This window comes from Trachypithecus francoisi, unplaced genomic scaffold (assembly GCF_009764315.1).
Source record: "Trachypithecus francoisi isolate TF-2019V2 unplaced genomic scaffold, Tfra_2.0 Lachesis_group3, whole genome shotgun sequence".
In the NCBI taxonomy this organism is placed as follows: domain Eukaryota; kingdom Metazoa; phylum Chordata; class Mammalia; order Primates; family Cercopithecidae; genus Trachypithecus; species Trachypithecus francoisi.
In genome coordinates, this window is record NW_022681468.1 from 43,335,142 (window position 1) to 43,351,493 (window position 16,352).

General features: G+C 40.9%; 1 pseudogene; it reads left to right on the top strand.

Annotated features, from left to right (window-relative positions):
* The first annotated feature begins 575 nt into the window (after nucleotides 1-575).
* On the top strand, nucleotides 576-1,255 carry LOC117069502 (annotated as a pseudogene).
* Nucleotides 1,256-16,352: the final 15,097 nt, after the last annotated feature.

Genomic DNA, 16,352 nt, shown 5'->3' on the forward strand with positions numbered 1-16,352 from the left:
ATCACCATGAGGGTGAATCAGCAGACCTGAAAATTGACACCTTAAGAAGTGAAAACAATAGATGAACCAAATGGACTACAAAACAGTCAAGTTTAAAATAATTTAGAAACCATAGTGAAGGAATAAGATACTCTGGCAAAGGGACAGATTTATTTTAAATAACCAAATAAAATTTTATAAATAAAAACTATTATTAGTGGAAAACAAAACTATTGCTAGGTTAAATAATAGAACAGAGCTACCTTTAAAAAGAACTACCGGGCTGGGCCGGGCGCGGTGGCTCACGCCTGTCATCCTAATACCTTGGGAGGCCGAGGTGGACTGATCACCTGAGGTCAGGAGTTCGAGATCAGTCTGGCCAACATGGTGAAACTCCATCTATACTAAAAACACAAAAAATTAGCTGGGCATGGTGGCAGGTGCCTGTAATCCCAGCTACTCGGGAGGCAGGAGAATCACTTGAACCCGGGAGCCGGAAGTGCAGCGAGCTGAGATCACGCCTCTGCGCTCCAGTCTGGGCAATAAAAGCAAAACTCAGTTTCAAAAAAAAAAAAAGTACTGGGGTCGCGGGACACCCGGCATAAAGGGTGGTGGTGGTGGACAGCAGCGGCAGAATGTTGCCTACCAGGGTATTTAGCCTAGTCGGCAAGCGAGCAATTTCCAAATCGGCGTCTGTACAAGCACACGGAAATGATGTGAAGAGCGACGACAATGCGCTCTCAGCTTATGTGGATCGATGTGACTATCCCTTACCTGATGTGGCTCATGTCAAGCACCTGTCTGCCAGATAGAAGGCCTTGAAGGAGGAGGAGAAGGCCTCCCGAAGCAACCTCTCCATGGATGAGAAAGTCGAGTTGTATTGCATTCAGTTCAAGGAGACCTTTGCGGAGATGAACAGGGGTGCGAACGAGTGGAAGACGGTTGTTGGCGCTGCCATGTTCTTCATTGGCTTCACGTTGTTCCTTATCATCTGGGAGAAGCGCTGTGTGTACAGCCCCATCCCGCACATCGTTGACAAATAGTGGGTGGCCATGCAGACTAAGAGGGTGCTGGACATGAGGTGAACCCCGTGCAGGGCTTTGCCGCCAAATGGGACTATGACAAGAATGAGTGGAAGAAGTAAGAGATGCTGTCCTGCGTCTGTGCCTTGCTCTGTCACCTCCGTGCAACTCCATGCTTATTTATTGGAAACCTGTTATGCCAAACAGTACCACTGATAATAAATGACCAGTTTACCCGAAAAAAAAAAAAAAAACTACCTAAGTGGGAGAAAAATCTGGAGAAGTTACCAGAGAGAAGGTGTGGAGAAGGGAGAAAAGAGAAATAAAGAATATGAATATGAATCAATGCATACTTAACAGATAAGAAACACAGAAAGAGATGCTCCAGCATATGGCAGTTTAAAGAGGTCTAAGAAGGAAAGAAGGGAATGAGAGAGAGAGCGAATACTCAAAGAGATGACTAAGAATTTTCCAAAATTAGAAAGTGAGAATTAAGACAGAAAATGTCTAAATAAAAACAAATCCACACTATACCCATAATGGTTAAATTTAAGATTTTTTTTTAAAAAAAAAGAGAGAGAAATTCTTAAAATCAACCAGAGGAAGACAATTTATCTAAAAATAAATTATAAGTTATAATTCTCATCAGTGATAGATGATAAAGGACTAAAAAGTAATACATTAAAATGTTGAAGGGACCCCCATTTCTGGACAAGATGGAATAAGTACAAAAAAAAAAGCTCCAAGAAAAGTCTGCTCTCTCTCCCTCAGGGTTTCTCACCTTTGGCACTTTTGATTTGGAGCTGGATAATTCTTTGCTGTAGGATCTTGTTCTCTGTATTATAGGATATTTAGCAGCATCCCTGGCTAGATGTCAGTGACAACCCTCCAGTTGTGACAACCAAAAATGTCTTAGACATTGGCAGATGTCATCTGGGGGAATAAAAGTATCCCCAGTTGAGAATCAATCCCCTTAGCCAAAGGATGTGGAAGAGGACAGTGCTGCAAGACAGAACCCTTTTGAATATACTCATTGTATTTTAGACAAACACCATGAAAGAACTGCATCTCTCTGCATCCCCACCAGGCACTGTGAAGAGCCCTGATGACCATCCTTGCCTGGCATTAACAGCAAAAGTAGCATGCCTTCCCCTCCTCACTGGAATGGGTTGGAGCTCTGTTGACCACTCCTGCCCTAAACCGAGACAGGATGAGGAAAGAAGCAGTGCCCCTTCCCTTCTTCAATGGCATAGCAACCACAGAACCCACAGGAACTGTAGGGAGAAGCACTCTAGCACCCTGCACTTACTAACTGAAGCGCAGCAAAGAGGCAATGCCCTACCTCCTCTCAACTAGAGAGTGAGGAAGGATTATGGAGAAGAGGGGACTGGATAAAGAAATCTTGTTAAATCTGTGTATGAAGTCCTGTACATACCCCTAAATGGTCCATGCACGAAATCAACTGGCATCAACATGGTAAAGTTTTGGGAACTGAACTATGGTGAGAAATATCATATAGATTTCAATTCACCTACGGATAACACACTATATAGAGCAGATCAGAAGAGCAGGGCAAAGGCTATAAAAACTAAATTGACATTCAAGCCACAGCCCACAAAAGTGAATAAGACATAAGTTTTGAGCCCAAGCACGTTGATTGCCTCTAAACCACAGTCTCATTATGTAATACTCAAAATGTCTAGGATACAATCCAAAGTTATTCATCAAAGTTATTCATCATACCAAGAACAGGGAAAATCTGAAAGACAAGACAATCTACAGACACCAACATCAAAGTGACACAAATGTTGGAATTTATGACAAGGATTTGAAAGCAGTTATCATAAAAATGCTCCAAGAAATTATGAACCCTCTTCAAGCAAATGGAAAAACCAGAGGTCTCTGAAAAATACTCAAGATATAAAGAACAAAACTGAAAATAACAGAACTGAAAGATACAATAAATTAATTTTTTTTTTAACTGACTAGCTGGGCTCAGTGGCAGAATGGAGATGACAGAGGGAAAAGACCAGTGATCTTAAAAATATATCAATAAAGCCAGGCGCGGTGGCTCACACCTGTAATCCCAGCACTTTGGGAGGCCAAGGTGGGCAGATCACGAGGTCAGGAGATCAAGACCATCCTGACTAACACAGTGAAACCCCATCTCTACTAAAAATACAAAAAATTAGCCAGGCGTGGTAGCAGGGGACTATCTACTTAGGAGGCTGAGGCAGGAGAATGGCGTGAACTCGGGGGACGGAGTTTGCAGTGAGCCAAGATTGCACCATTGCACTCCAGCCTAGGTGACAGAGCGAGACTCTGCCTCAAAAAAAAAAAAAAGAAAGAAAAGAAAGTATATCAATAGAAATTGTCTAATCTGAACAAGAGAGACAAGTTTAGGAGGAAGGTATGAACAAAGACTCAGGGAGCTGTGGAACAATAACAAAAAAATCTAACATTTGTGTCATCAAAATCTCAGAAGGATCAAAGAAAGAATTCAGGACTGAAAAACTATTTCAAGAAATTATGAAAATATCCCAAATTTGGGGAAAGACATAAATCTAGAGATTGAAAGATCTGACTAAACTTCAAACAGGAGAAACCCAAAGAAATCCATACCCAGACATATCATAATCAAATTTCTGAAAATTTAAGACAATAAAAATATCTTGAAAGTAGACAGAAATGATAAAGTATATATAGTGGGATAACAATTCAAATGACCATGGATTTCACATCTAAAATCATAGAGGCCAGAAGGAAGTGGCACTTTTTCTTTTGTGATATATTAATAGATTAATATATATATTTGTATATTTATATATGTCAAATATATAATATGTCATATATAATATATAAATATATTCTATATATCATATATGTCAAATATATATTTAGCATATATTTATTGACTTAAATATATGTCAAATAGAATGCCAACAACTCTACTAAAATACCATTCATAAAATACAACACTAAATAGTAGATATTATAAAAATGAGGAAATAGGTTTTAGCAAACTTTATTTTGTCCAATATAACATATTCTCCAATGCAAAATAGCATTGGGTTTATAATGGCTTATTTTTTCATTACAATTCTTATCTTTTTCAAACGTCTGTCTAAGCCCATAGACTTTATGATCAGTGTTTTGTTCCTGGTCCAATTGGTGGTGGTGTTTTCCCTAACATTTCCTTGATTGTGCATATGCTTTGTTAGGAATAGCCTTACAGTGAGAATAAGGAAAAAGAGTTGGATCTGTATTGTCTGTGTCTGAGAGTACTCAGGGTCCTCACCCTCAGCCAAAGGACAAACTGTCACTGCACATAGTGTCTGAGATGTGTATTCAGATTTATACATTTATGGTATCAGATAGGATCCAATTCTCCTTTACACGCAGAACAATCTGTATAACTCTACGTGTTTTTCTTCTTTTCCATTTCTACCAAGTCTGCACCACATTTTCAGATCCTATGATTATTTTGTTGGGGTGGAAGTGGCACATTTTTCAAGTGCTAAAATAAAGCAACTGTCAAGTCAGAATTCTATACCAGTGAAAATGTCCTTCAAGAACAAAAGGGAAATGAAGACATTTTTAGATGAAGGAACACTAAGAAAACTTGTTGCCAGCAATCCTACTCTAAAAGAATTGCTAAGGGAAGTTATTTGGACAGAAAGGAAATATTATTAAGAGAAATCCGGATCACCAGGAGTGAAAGAAGAGCAACGATGATGATAAATATCTTGGTAAACATAGTAAACCATTCTTCTTATGAATTCTTTAAAATATGTTTGATTTTTGAAGGCAAAAAGTATGTGTATTAGTTTGCTAGGGCTACCATAACAAAGTACCACAAACTGTGGAGTTTAAACAGTAAAATTTTCTCATATTTCTGGAGATCAGAATTCCAAGAGCAAGGTGCCAGTAAGGTTGGTCTCTTCTGGAGCCTCTCTTTGGCTTGTAGATGGCCATCTTCTTCTTGTGTCTTCACACGATCCTCTCTGTGTCTGCGTCCAAGTCTCCTCTTCTTATAATGACACTAGTCATATTGAATTAGGGCTCGCTCTAATGACCTCATTTTAACTTCATTTTAACTGAATTACATATTTTAAAACCCTAGCTTCAGATACAGTCACATTCTGAAGTCCTGAGGATTAGTACATCAATATATGGATTTGGGGTGTATACAATTTGGCCCATAAGAGAATGTGAAATATAATATATAAAAAATAAAGGAGCAGATAAAGGGACTTATATGGTGGTAAGAATTACATATTCCATTGAAGTGGTGAAATATTGATTCTAAGTAGACAGTGAGAAGTTCAGTATATACAGTGTAGTTCCCACTCCACTTAAAAACACACAAAACATGGCAATAAATAAAATATCAAAAATGTGTATAAATAATCCAAAATAAGGTAGAGAAGGGGAAATAGAATAACCAAAAAAAAAAAAAAAAAAAAAAAACAAAAAAACATGACCAATAGGTCTAATCCCAGCAATGTACCTTTGATTAACATTAGAACAATCAATAACATTGATTATTCTATCAATGACTCATTTCCAGTGTAAAATGGCAGACTGAACACGCTTTTATCTCTATTACTGCACCTCAGATTTCTTAGAGAAAAGAATTTTAAGGTAAAAACCAACATCGACAAAAAGAGCAAGGGAGAAACAGTAGCAGATGAGAAAGATCAACACATATTTGGAAGATGAGAAGGATATAGCTAGAAACTATGTCTCACCATCTTTCTTCACTCTGCAAGGCACCTACACAGGGGAAATGCCACAACAGGCTAGCTGATTCATGCAGCAGAATCCCAGAATGGTTCTGTCATTGTAGGTGCCTGTTCCCTCAGAAGGTGGGGAATAGAGATAGGGCTGAAAACAGGGGAATTGGCGAAAAGGATATTTAGAGAGCCAAGCCTCCACCAGATCCAGCAGCCAACAATGAAGCCAGAGTGTATCATGGATTGAATTGTTCCCGAAAATTCATACGTTGAAGCCCTGACTCCACTGTCCCCGAATACAACTATATTTGGAGATATAGGAGGAAGGGGTAGTTCAAATTAAATAAGGTCATAAGGGTGACCTTTAAAGAGGTAGTTCAAATTAAATAAGGTCCTAAGGGTGGGACTCTAATTTAATAGGACTGGTGGGCTTACATGGAGAGGAAAAAACACAAGAGCTTTCTTTCCTCCACCCCAGTAAGGTCACAGAAAGAAGGTGCCACCGGCAAGCCAGGAATATTAAAAGGGGATGGGGTATTTATAAGTTGTGTTTGGCCTCACCAAACACCAACCCTGCTGGCACCTCAGTCTTGAACTTATAACCTCTAGAACTGTGAGTAAATACTTGTGTGTTGTTTAAGCACCCAGACAGTGGTATTTTGTTATGGGAGTCCCAGCTGACGAATATACCAAGTCTACCCGGACCTCTGTTTAATCTCTGGAGAAATAAAAGCAGAGAGGCTGTGGGTTTGGAAACCAGGCATCCCTCGTGGCAAGAATGAGGTTCTGTACCAAAAATGGAGTACTCAGGAAGAGTCCATGATAATAAAAGGGAAGTCTGCCAGGTCTCTTCACCTCCTGGATTCACAAAATAATGACAACTAGGCTTATGCCCAGCAGTACTTTCAGGGAGAGAGACAGAGATAGGAAATTGGAATCTTCATCTCTAAAGAAAATTACTGGGCCCAGAAAAAATACAGCAGGTTCTCGAATAATGCTATTTTGTTATAACGCTGATGAGAACAAAACACTCTATTCCTGACCAGAGCCACTGTCTGTGTGGAGTTTGCATGTTCTGCCCATGTCTGCATAGGTTTGCTCTGGGTACCCCAGTTTCCTCCCACATCCCAAAAATGTGCACATGAGGTGAACTGGCATGTCCACATGGTCCCAGTGTCAGTGAGTGTGGCTGTATATGAGTGCCCTGAGATGGGATGGCGTCCTGTCCAGGGCTGGTTCCAACCTCGCACCTGAGCTGCCAGGACAGGCCCCAGCCACCCACAACCCTGAATGGGAAAAAGTGAGTTGAAAAATGAATGAAGAAATAAAAACAAATTATTATAAGACAAAAATTCATAAAGTATATTATAACCATACCAATACACAAAAATAAATGATGCACTATGAAAGCACTCAGCAAGCCCTTGTTTGCTTTTTGAACTATGGGGTAGCAGGAAGTAATCCTGACAGTTTTCACTCTGCAAAAGTTAATTCATTGATTTAGCCCACCACACTATAAGCCACTATTACTCACTGATTCACCAAAAATTAGAGAATTATCTTACTTGTTTTTATTAATCTTTCTTAAATGTATATATAACTCACATTCATTTCTATGTTTAATATTAAAGGGCTTGGGGTCTTTATTTAGAAGTTTTGTTACCAGAAATACACCATAGAAACTTGGTTGTTGTTGTTGTTGTTGTTGTTGTTGTTGTTAAGATAGAGTTTTGCTCTGTTGTCCAGGCTGGAATCAATGGCATGATCTCAGCTCACTGCAGCCTCAATGTCCCTGGGCTCAAACCATCCTCCTACCTCAGCCTCCCAAGTAGCTGGGACTACAATCACTCTACTTTTTGTATTCTTTTTGTAGAGACGAGGTCTTACTCTGTGGCCCAGGCTGGTCTCAAACTCCTGGGTTCAAGCAATCCACCTGCCTCCACTTCGCAAAGTGCTGGGATTACAGGCAAGAGCCCCAGCCAGGAACGTAACTCTTGTTTATGTCAATTACCCTATGGTAAAATGGGTTTTGTCATATGTCGTTTCACTTAAAGTCACAGGTTCCAAGAACCTATCAATTACATTAAGTGAAGACTTACTACATCTACAAATACCAAGAGCTAGGGGCCACAGTGAAATGGAATCCTGAATAATCGCCCTGAAGTGACACAGCAAGTATAAAGCAGCCCACAACCCTGCCCTTAGAGGCTATTTTGGTGCCCCACTCTCAAATGTGAAAGAACCACCAAGGATCACACTTCATTTTTCAAGATGCTAATGGAGAATTTGTTCCAGAATAACCTATGATAGAGTAAAAGCAGTTTTTCATTTTTTCGGTTTTAGGGCTCTTTTCTACTTTGAAATTTTCAGGACCCCAAACAAAGCACTTTAGTTTTTGTTTTATTTACTGATATGTACAATATTCAAAATTAAAGATGAGAAAATTTAAAAACAGAAGCATGTACAAACACAAGTTCGATTAGCCACAGGGTGATGAAGTCATAGCTCCTCATGCCCCCTCTGCAAATTTTGGTGTACACTCAATAAAATGAGAGAAAAAAGACAAATACATTCTTATTATTATGAAAGTAGTTTTGACCTTGCAGACCCTCTAAAAGTCTTAGGGACCACCATTACCTTGAGTTCACACTTTGGGAACTGCTGGAGTAAAGGATGGGATGCAGGAAAAAACAGCAGCCTTACAGTAGATAAACAGAATGAATTTGTCAAACATAAAAATGCTTATTATAACCGGGCGTGGTGGCTCACGCCTGTAATCCCAGCACTTTGGGAGGCCGAGGCGGACGGATCATGAGGTCAGGAGATCAAGACCATCCTGGCTAACATGGTGAAACCTCGTCTCTACTAAAAATACAAAAAATTAGCTGGGCGTGGTGGCAGGTGCCTGTAGTCCCAGCTACTCGGGAAGCTGAGGCAGGAGAATGGCCTGAACCCGGGAGGTGGAGATTGTAGTGAGCCGAGATCCTGCCACTGCACTCCAGCCTGGGAGACAGAGCAAGACTCCATCTCAAAAAATAAAATAAAATAAAATAAAATAAAATGCTTATTATATATAAGCTATCACTATGTATATTCAATAGAAAACAAAATTGAGGAAATATCTGCAGAAGTAGTTCTTTCCTTCAAGGAGAATATAGACTCGAATAAGGCCAAAAAAGTATATGAGAAATATGAATAAAATGAGTGACAGATTCTGAATGGGAGAGTTGACAAAGATTTCAAAGAGCAAACAGAACAGCATGTGACTCGGGCCACAATGGAGAAAAGAACCCTTTTTAATAAAGTGAGTTCAGACTCTTCTCTTTGTATTCATTTTATATAGACCAATTTTCTCAGATAAAATAAAAATGTTTGTCTCCAGGATCCAACTGAGTTCATAAAGAGTGGGATAGCCTTAAGTTGATTAGAAATAGTGTTCAGAGTTTCAAGAAACAGACATAGAATAAAATCAGTACTTTCCATTAACCAAACTCTTGAGAATAGTTTCATATTTTAAACTCTAAGACAATCATCTTAAAGCAAGAATTCAATCAGCAGTTTATTGTCGCACGGAACAGTATCATAAAGCAGTCAGTCACTGTCCAGTTTCTAGATTTCTATCACACTCTGTTTGTTTTTTGTTTTTTGAGATAGGGTCTCCCTCTGTCACCCAGACTGGAGTACAGTGGTGCCATCTCAGCTCACTGCAACCTTCGCCTCCCAGGCTCTAGTGATTCTCCTGCCTCATCCTCCGAGTAGCTGGAGGTACAGGTGTGCACCACCACACCTAGCTTTTTTTTTTTTTTTTTTTTTTTTTTTTTGTATTTTTAGTAGAGACAGGGTTTTGCCACGTTGGCCAGGCTGGTTTTGTACTCCTGGCTTCAAACAATCCGCCCACCTCGGCCTCTCAAAGTGCTGGGATTACGGGCATTAGCCACCACAACCAGCCTCTATCACGCTTTTTGTAAGGGCAAAGCAATAGTTTGAAGTGGATAAAATCATTAAGAGTATACAACATAAGCATATTAAAACTTTACACTGCATTCCAACTTGGGCAACAGAGTAAGACCCTGTCCCCTGTCTCTTAAAAACAAATTAAAAATTAAAAAATAGGCCGGACACACTGGCTTACACCTGTAATCCCAGCACTTTGGGAGGCGGAGGTGGACACATCACGAAGTTCAAGCCCAGCCTGTCCAACATCATGAAATCCCGTCTCTACAAAAAATTAGCCAGACATGGTGGCAGGCACCTGTAATTCCAGCTACTCAGGAGGCTGAGGCAGGAGAATCGCTTGAACCCAGGAGGCAGAGGTTGCAGTGAGCCGAGATTGCACCACTACACTCCAGCCTAGGTGACAAAAATGAAACTCTGTCTCAAAAAAGAAATAAATAAAAATTAGAGCCTTAAAACTTTAATACCCTATCCCCATATGATGCCTCACACTTTGGCAAGGTACCCTGAAACAGTCCATTTTCCCCCATGAGAAAACAGCTGCTCTTTGGTATCATTCTTCCTCATTTGTCACACTCTGTGCCTTTTACCCACTTTCAACCTGAGTTTCAGAGTCTCATCCTGACTTCCTGTGCTTCTTAATGTTTCCAAAAATGAGACAATTTGAGTGTTTTCATTTTTATTTTTATTTTTTTATTTTTTTATTTTTTTTGAGACGGAGTCTTGCTCTGTCGCCCAGGCTGGAGTGCAGTGGCCGGATCTCGGCTCCCTGTAAGCTCCGCCTCCCGGGTTTACGCCATTCTCCTGCCTCAGCCTCCCGAGTAGCTGGGACTACAGGCGCCCGCCATCTCGCCCGGCTAATTTTTTGTATTTTTAGTAGAGATGGGGTTTCACCGTGTTAGCCAGGATGGTCTCGATCTCCTGACCTCGTGATCCACCCGTCTCGGCCTCCCAAAGTGCTGGGATTACAGGCTTGAGCCACCGCGCCCGGCCGAGTGTTTTCATTTTTATAAATCTGTAACGTTTTCATAAAATTCACAAAGCATACTGCCTTCTGCTTCTTCAGAGCTCACCACAGCAGCCTCTTATTCAGATGGACTTTCCCAATAGCAGCTCAAACACCAAAAATTACCCTTCCAGCGCCATGGTTTCTACAGTGCAACAGCTCTCAGGTTAGAAAGAAGAGAACAATTTCTTCTCTGACCAAGGCGATTATTTCAGGCTTTACCACCTGCCATGGTTAGTAGGTGTCAACTTGACTGGATTGAAGGATGCCTAGATGGCTGGTGAGCAGTGTTTCTACCACCTGCAGTGGTTAGTAGGCATCAACCTGACTGGATTGAAGGATGCCTAGATGGCTGGTGAGCAGTGTTTCTACCACCTGCAGTGGTTAGTAGGCGTCAACCTGACTGGATTGAAGGATGCCTAGATGGCTGGTGAGCAGTGTTTCTGGATGTGTCTGTGAGGGTGTTTCCAGAGAAGAATGACGCAGGAGTCAGTGGTTTAAGAGAAGAAGACCAATGTGGATAGGCACCATTCAGCTGGCTGGTGGCCCTGCTAGGACAAAGAAGGGGTACGGGAAAAGATGGGGGATTCACCTCTGCTCTTTCTCTCCCTCCCAGAGCAGGACTGTCTCCTCTTGCCGTTGGATGTCAGACTCCAGCTTCTTCAGCTTTTGGATTATTGGACTTGTACCAGCAAGCTCCTGGAGGCTCTCAGGCTTTTGGCCTCAGACTGAGAGCTGTACTGTTGGCTTCCCCAGTTTTTAAGCTTTCGGAATTGGACTGAGCCATGCTACCAGGCTCTCTGAGAGCCATGCCACTGGCTTCCCTGGTTCTCCAGCTTGCTGATGACCTGTGATGGGACTTTCCCTTTGTGATCGTGTTAGCCAATTCCCCCTAGTAAATCCATTTTTATAGATATATCCTATTGGCTTTGTCCCTCTGGAGAACCCTGACTAGTACACCATCCCAATGATATCTAAAGTCTTAAAGAGGAAATGTAATACTCCAAATAAAAATCTAATTGAAGAAGTAGATATAAAAGTTTCATGGGGAGTATAGCAGACAGATTCTAAGATGGCTTATGATTATCCCAATCTCCTAGTACTCACACCCTTGTTTAATCCCTTCTTTTCAAGTTAAGAAAGAACCTATGACTTGCTACTAACCAAGAGACTACAGCAGAGGTGATGGAATGTCACTCGCATGATTCTATTACTAGGAGACTTTCTCCCTTGCTAGCTTTGATGAAGCAAGAGGCCATACTGGGAGGTTCACATAGAAGGGAATTAAGGGTAGCCTCTAGCTAAAAGCCAGTAAGAAATTGAGGCCCTCAGTCCATCAGCCTGCAAGAGTCTGAATCCTGTCAATGTCCGTAGCTCAGTAGTGGATCTGCCCCACTCAAGCCTTCAGATGAGAGCCCAGCCATAGCTGACACCTTGATTGCAACGATGTAAACTCCTGACCTACAGAGCTGTGGAATGACAGATAAGTGTTTTTTTAAGCCACTAGCTTTGTGGTAATTTGTTATGCAGCAATAGATAACAAATATAGGGGAGTATAAAAAAAAACACTATAGAAAATATGACTATGGTTCTAATTATCACCACTAAAATCTAACAATTGATTTGGACTAGTTAGGAAAGATATTGTAATGAACTTCTAAAAATTCTAAGAAATAGGATGATAGGGATTAAGGGAGAGGGGTCACCCTCTACCTTCTTCCTGTGGAGAAGAAGGGGAGGGCTGTTGAAGGTAGCCCAGCTCGTAAGGGCTCTGCAAACCTGACACTAATGGGGCTGGCATGTCTCAGCCAAAATACCAAAACTAGTGAAACCAAAGGGAAAAGCAGATTGGCAGATATGGGGAGTTAGAGCAAGAGCTGGGAAGCAAGAGAGACAGGGAATGTCAACATCGGCAGTGGAGAGGATCCCAGAGCAGATATCTGAGACAAAGAAAGGCTACTCCCAGAAGGAAGGGCTGGATGGCTAAGGTCAGGACCAGTGGAGACAAAGTCATTTATGTATGGGTATTATTAGAATATTAAGCCTTTTTAAAGCTCAATAATGGAACAGCCAGAAATTTTTCAGGCTTATCAACATCATTGAAAGGGCTTTTATAAAACTTCAGAGCCAGGAGGGCATTAAACTCTGAAAAGTGAGGTAGGCGGATCACTTGGGGTCAGGAGTTCATGACCAGTCTGGCCAACAGGCTGAAACCCTGTCTCTTCTAAAAATACAAAAATTATCCGGGCATGGTGGCAGGCATTTGTAATCCCAACTACTCAGGAGGCTGAGGCAGGAGAATCATTTGAACCCAGGAGGTGGAGGTTGCAGTGACCCAAGATCGTGCCACTGCACTCCAACCTGGGCGACAGAGAGAGACTCCATCTCAAAAAAAAAAAAAAAAAAAAATCTCTGAAAAGGTACCCTGAAGCATATCCACCCAGTGCTATAGCCATCCATCAGTCATTCCTGAGAAGGGTAGGCCACGAAGCCCAGAGAGATCACCAAATGTACATCAGCGGAGAAGTGCTGAAAACCCTCTTGGCTCTTACATCAAAGAGGCAGCTGTTGTAGCCCTTTTCAGAGCCCATCAGTGAACTCTCCCAAGGTTTCTGCAGGTTGTGTGTGTGCACGTTTCACAAACCCACATGCTCATGGTACAAGTACACTTGCACAAAACAATAAGCATTGGGGAAGAAAACATGATTAATACTTCTATTTAAAATCTGAGTTCTGCACCTTTGGGTGCTTGTCCTAGATTATCTTCCCTAGTCTTACATTTGTACGCAGATCATTTGTTCTTAATTTCATATTCCTCACACACAAAAAATGGAATCAATGACTAGGCACCCTGTTTCTGAGAGTCAGATTGTTCTCATAATAGGAGGTATACCCTATGGGGAGGTACATGCCATGGGAAGGATCTTGTAGCAGGTAAAGGGACAGACATTTATTAATGCATATGTTGTGCCAGCAACTCCGTTTCATCTCTTTTACTCCTTGTAATTCCTCCGAGTGGAATAAGCCAAAGCCTCTGGGAAGTTAAACAATTTACCTGTTACCCAGCCATTGAGTGGCAGGGCCAGAGTTCACAACTCAGGCACCTCTGGAACCAGGCCTGTGCTCTCTTCCACCATACCACACTCAGTTCATCAATCTTTTGCAATTTCTATTGAGCTAAGCCAATTGAAAACCTACTTGTAATTGGTAGATTATGTTTACGGTGCTCTTTTGAATTAAGTATATAAACCAGGGTCATTTTCATGCAGGGCGGGTAAAATCATTTTATGTCTCTTAATCTTTGCTCCATTGTGAGTAAAACTATAGAATGTGACTTATTATATTCCTACAATTAGAAGCCAGAAGAATATTATATTCTTTTTTTTTTTTTTTTTTTTTTGAGACGGAGTCTCGCTCTGTCGCCCAGGCTGGAGTGCAGTGGCTCTATCTCGGCTCACTGCAAGCTCCGCCTTCCCGGGTTCACGCCATTCTCCTGCCTCAGCCTCCCGAGTAGCTGGGACCACAGGCGCCCGCCACCTCGCCCGGCTAGTTTTTTTTTTGTATTTTCTAGTAGAGACGGGGTTTCACCGTGTTAGCCAGGATGGTCTCGATCTCCTGACCTTGTGATCCGCCCGTCTCGGCCTCCCAAAGTGCTGGGATTACAGGCTTGAGCCACCGCGCCCGGCCTATATTCTTATAATAAGAAAATTTCATTCTAAAGGGGTGATATCCATCCATAAATTTAAATTACCTAAAATCAGATATATATAATCCTTAATGGAAGGATGACAGCTGTGCATAAAATGTTTTTTGTAATATGCACTTCAGATACCTTTCTAATCTACTACAAAGCACTGTCAGCGAGTTTGATTATCATCTTAATATACAGATAATTGTTAAATGGCATAATAGGCATCTTATCATTCATAATGCTAAATAATAGTTAATGACTAAATAATATCCTAGTGACCTAAAAGGACAAATGTCATCCAAATCTACTATACTCAGGAGAAGGGAAGGTTTATTCCTCCCAAGATATCTGTCCCATTTCTATTATAAAACATATTGACCAAATTTTACATTCATTTAGAAACTCAGGTTGGTCAAGAAAAAGCTTCACTGGGTTTACCAATTCAAAGATGCCATGCTGAAATAAAAACATAGGAATTCTACAAACAGTATGAAATTATTTATGCTGATTTACAGTGTTTCAATAGGATAACATTAACTGGGTAAATCGGTTGAGAATATTGCCACCATAACCATCTTTATGTTTTCTTCTAGAATTTAATTATTGGTTTAAAAACAGGAGGAGCAGTTTAGAAAACAAAACAAGAACAAGCAGCTTCACAGATCTTTTCTTCTACACTGTTTATAATTACCCAGGCTTAGTCAGTTTTTCAAACTTAAAACAAGTGCACAGCCCATATATGTCAAATCAGTACATTCCTCAGAACTCTGCTATTCTACAACATTAATAATATCTAAATGCTATCTTTTTTTTTTTTTTTTTTTTTTTTGAGACAGAGTCTCACTCTGTCACCCAGCCTGGAGTGTGGTGAGGCAATCTCAGCTCACTGCAACCTCCACCTCCCAGGTTCAAGCGATTCTCCTGCCCCAGCCTCCCGAGTAGCTGGGATTAGAGGTGTGTGCCACCACGCCCTGATAATTTTTGCATTTTTAGTAGAGATGGGGTTTCACCATGTTGATCAGGCTGGTCTCGAACTCCTGGCCTCGTGATCCTCCAGCCTCGGCTTCCCAAAGTGCTGGGATTACAGGTGTGAGCCACCGCACCTGGCTGCTGTCATCTCTTATTGCAGAATTGCTACTGAAGTCTGATAAGAGCATGGGGATTATGAGGAGGGAAGTATGCACAGGGGGACAGTGAAGCATCATGATGTCTTGGATTTTCCTTCAAAATGCCTCTCCCAGAAAAGTGGGGGTGGAGGTGGAGATGAATACAACAAGATTGGTGAAATGTTAATGCTCATTAAAGCTATGTGACCTGGATACATGGGGGTTCACTATATTATTCTCTCTTCTTGTGTACATGAAATTTTCCCTAATAAAACGTTTTGTTAACATTATCACTTCACAACAGAGTTAGGAGTCCAACGTTATTTATTTCACAAAGTAAACTCAATAGTATCAGACCATAAAGCCTAGAATACAAATTAATATCTCAGTGCTTTCATTTATAAACTCCCTCTCTGCCAAATTTGCAGAAAAGCTGCAAGAACAGCACAAGGAACTTCTAAATTTACCAAATGCTAACCTTCGGCCACATTTGCTTTCTCTCTCATATGATACACATATACATATAAATGCACACATCCATGCATATATCCTTTTCTCCTAAAGCATTTGACATTTAGGTGCAGATATCATGTCCCATGTCAAACACAATAAAAACACCAAATTTTAGAAATTTAACACTGATACAATGCTGTTATCCAGTATACAAGCCATGTTCAAATCTCACCAATTATCACAATACTGTCCTTTGTCACATTTTTTCCCTGATCTAGGATATAACCTGAAATCATCCGTTGCATTTAGTGGTCTCTTTAGGCTTCTTCAATCTGAACAGTGCCTCAGCCAGCTTTCATGACATTGACTTATAGAATGTCTCTTGATTTGCCTTTGTCTGATGTT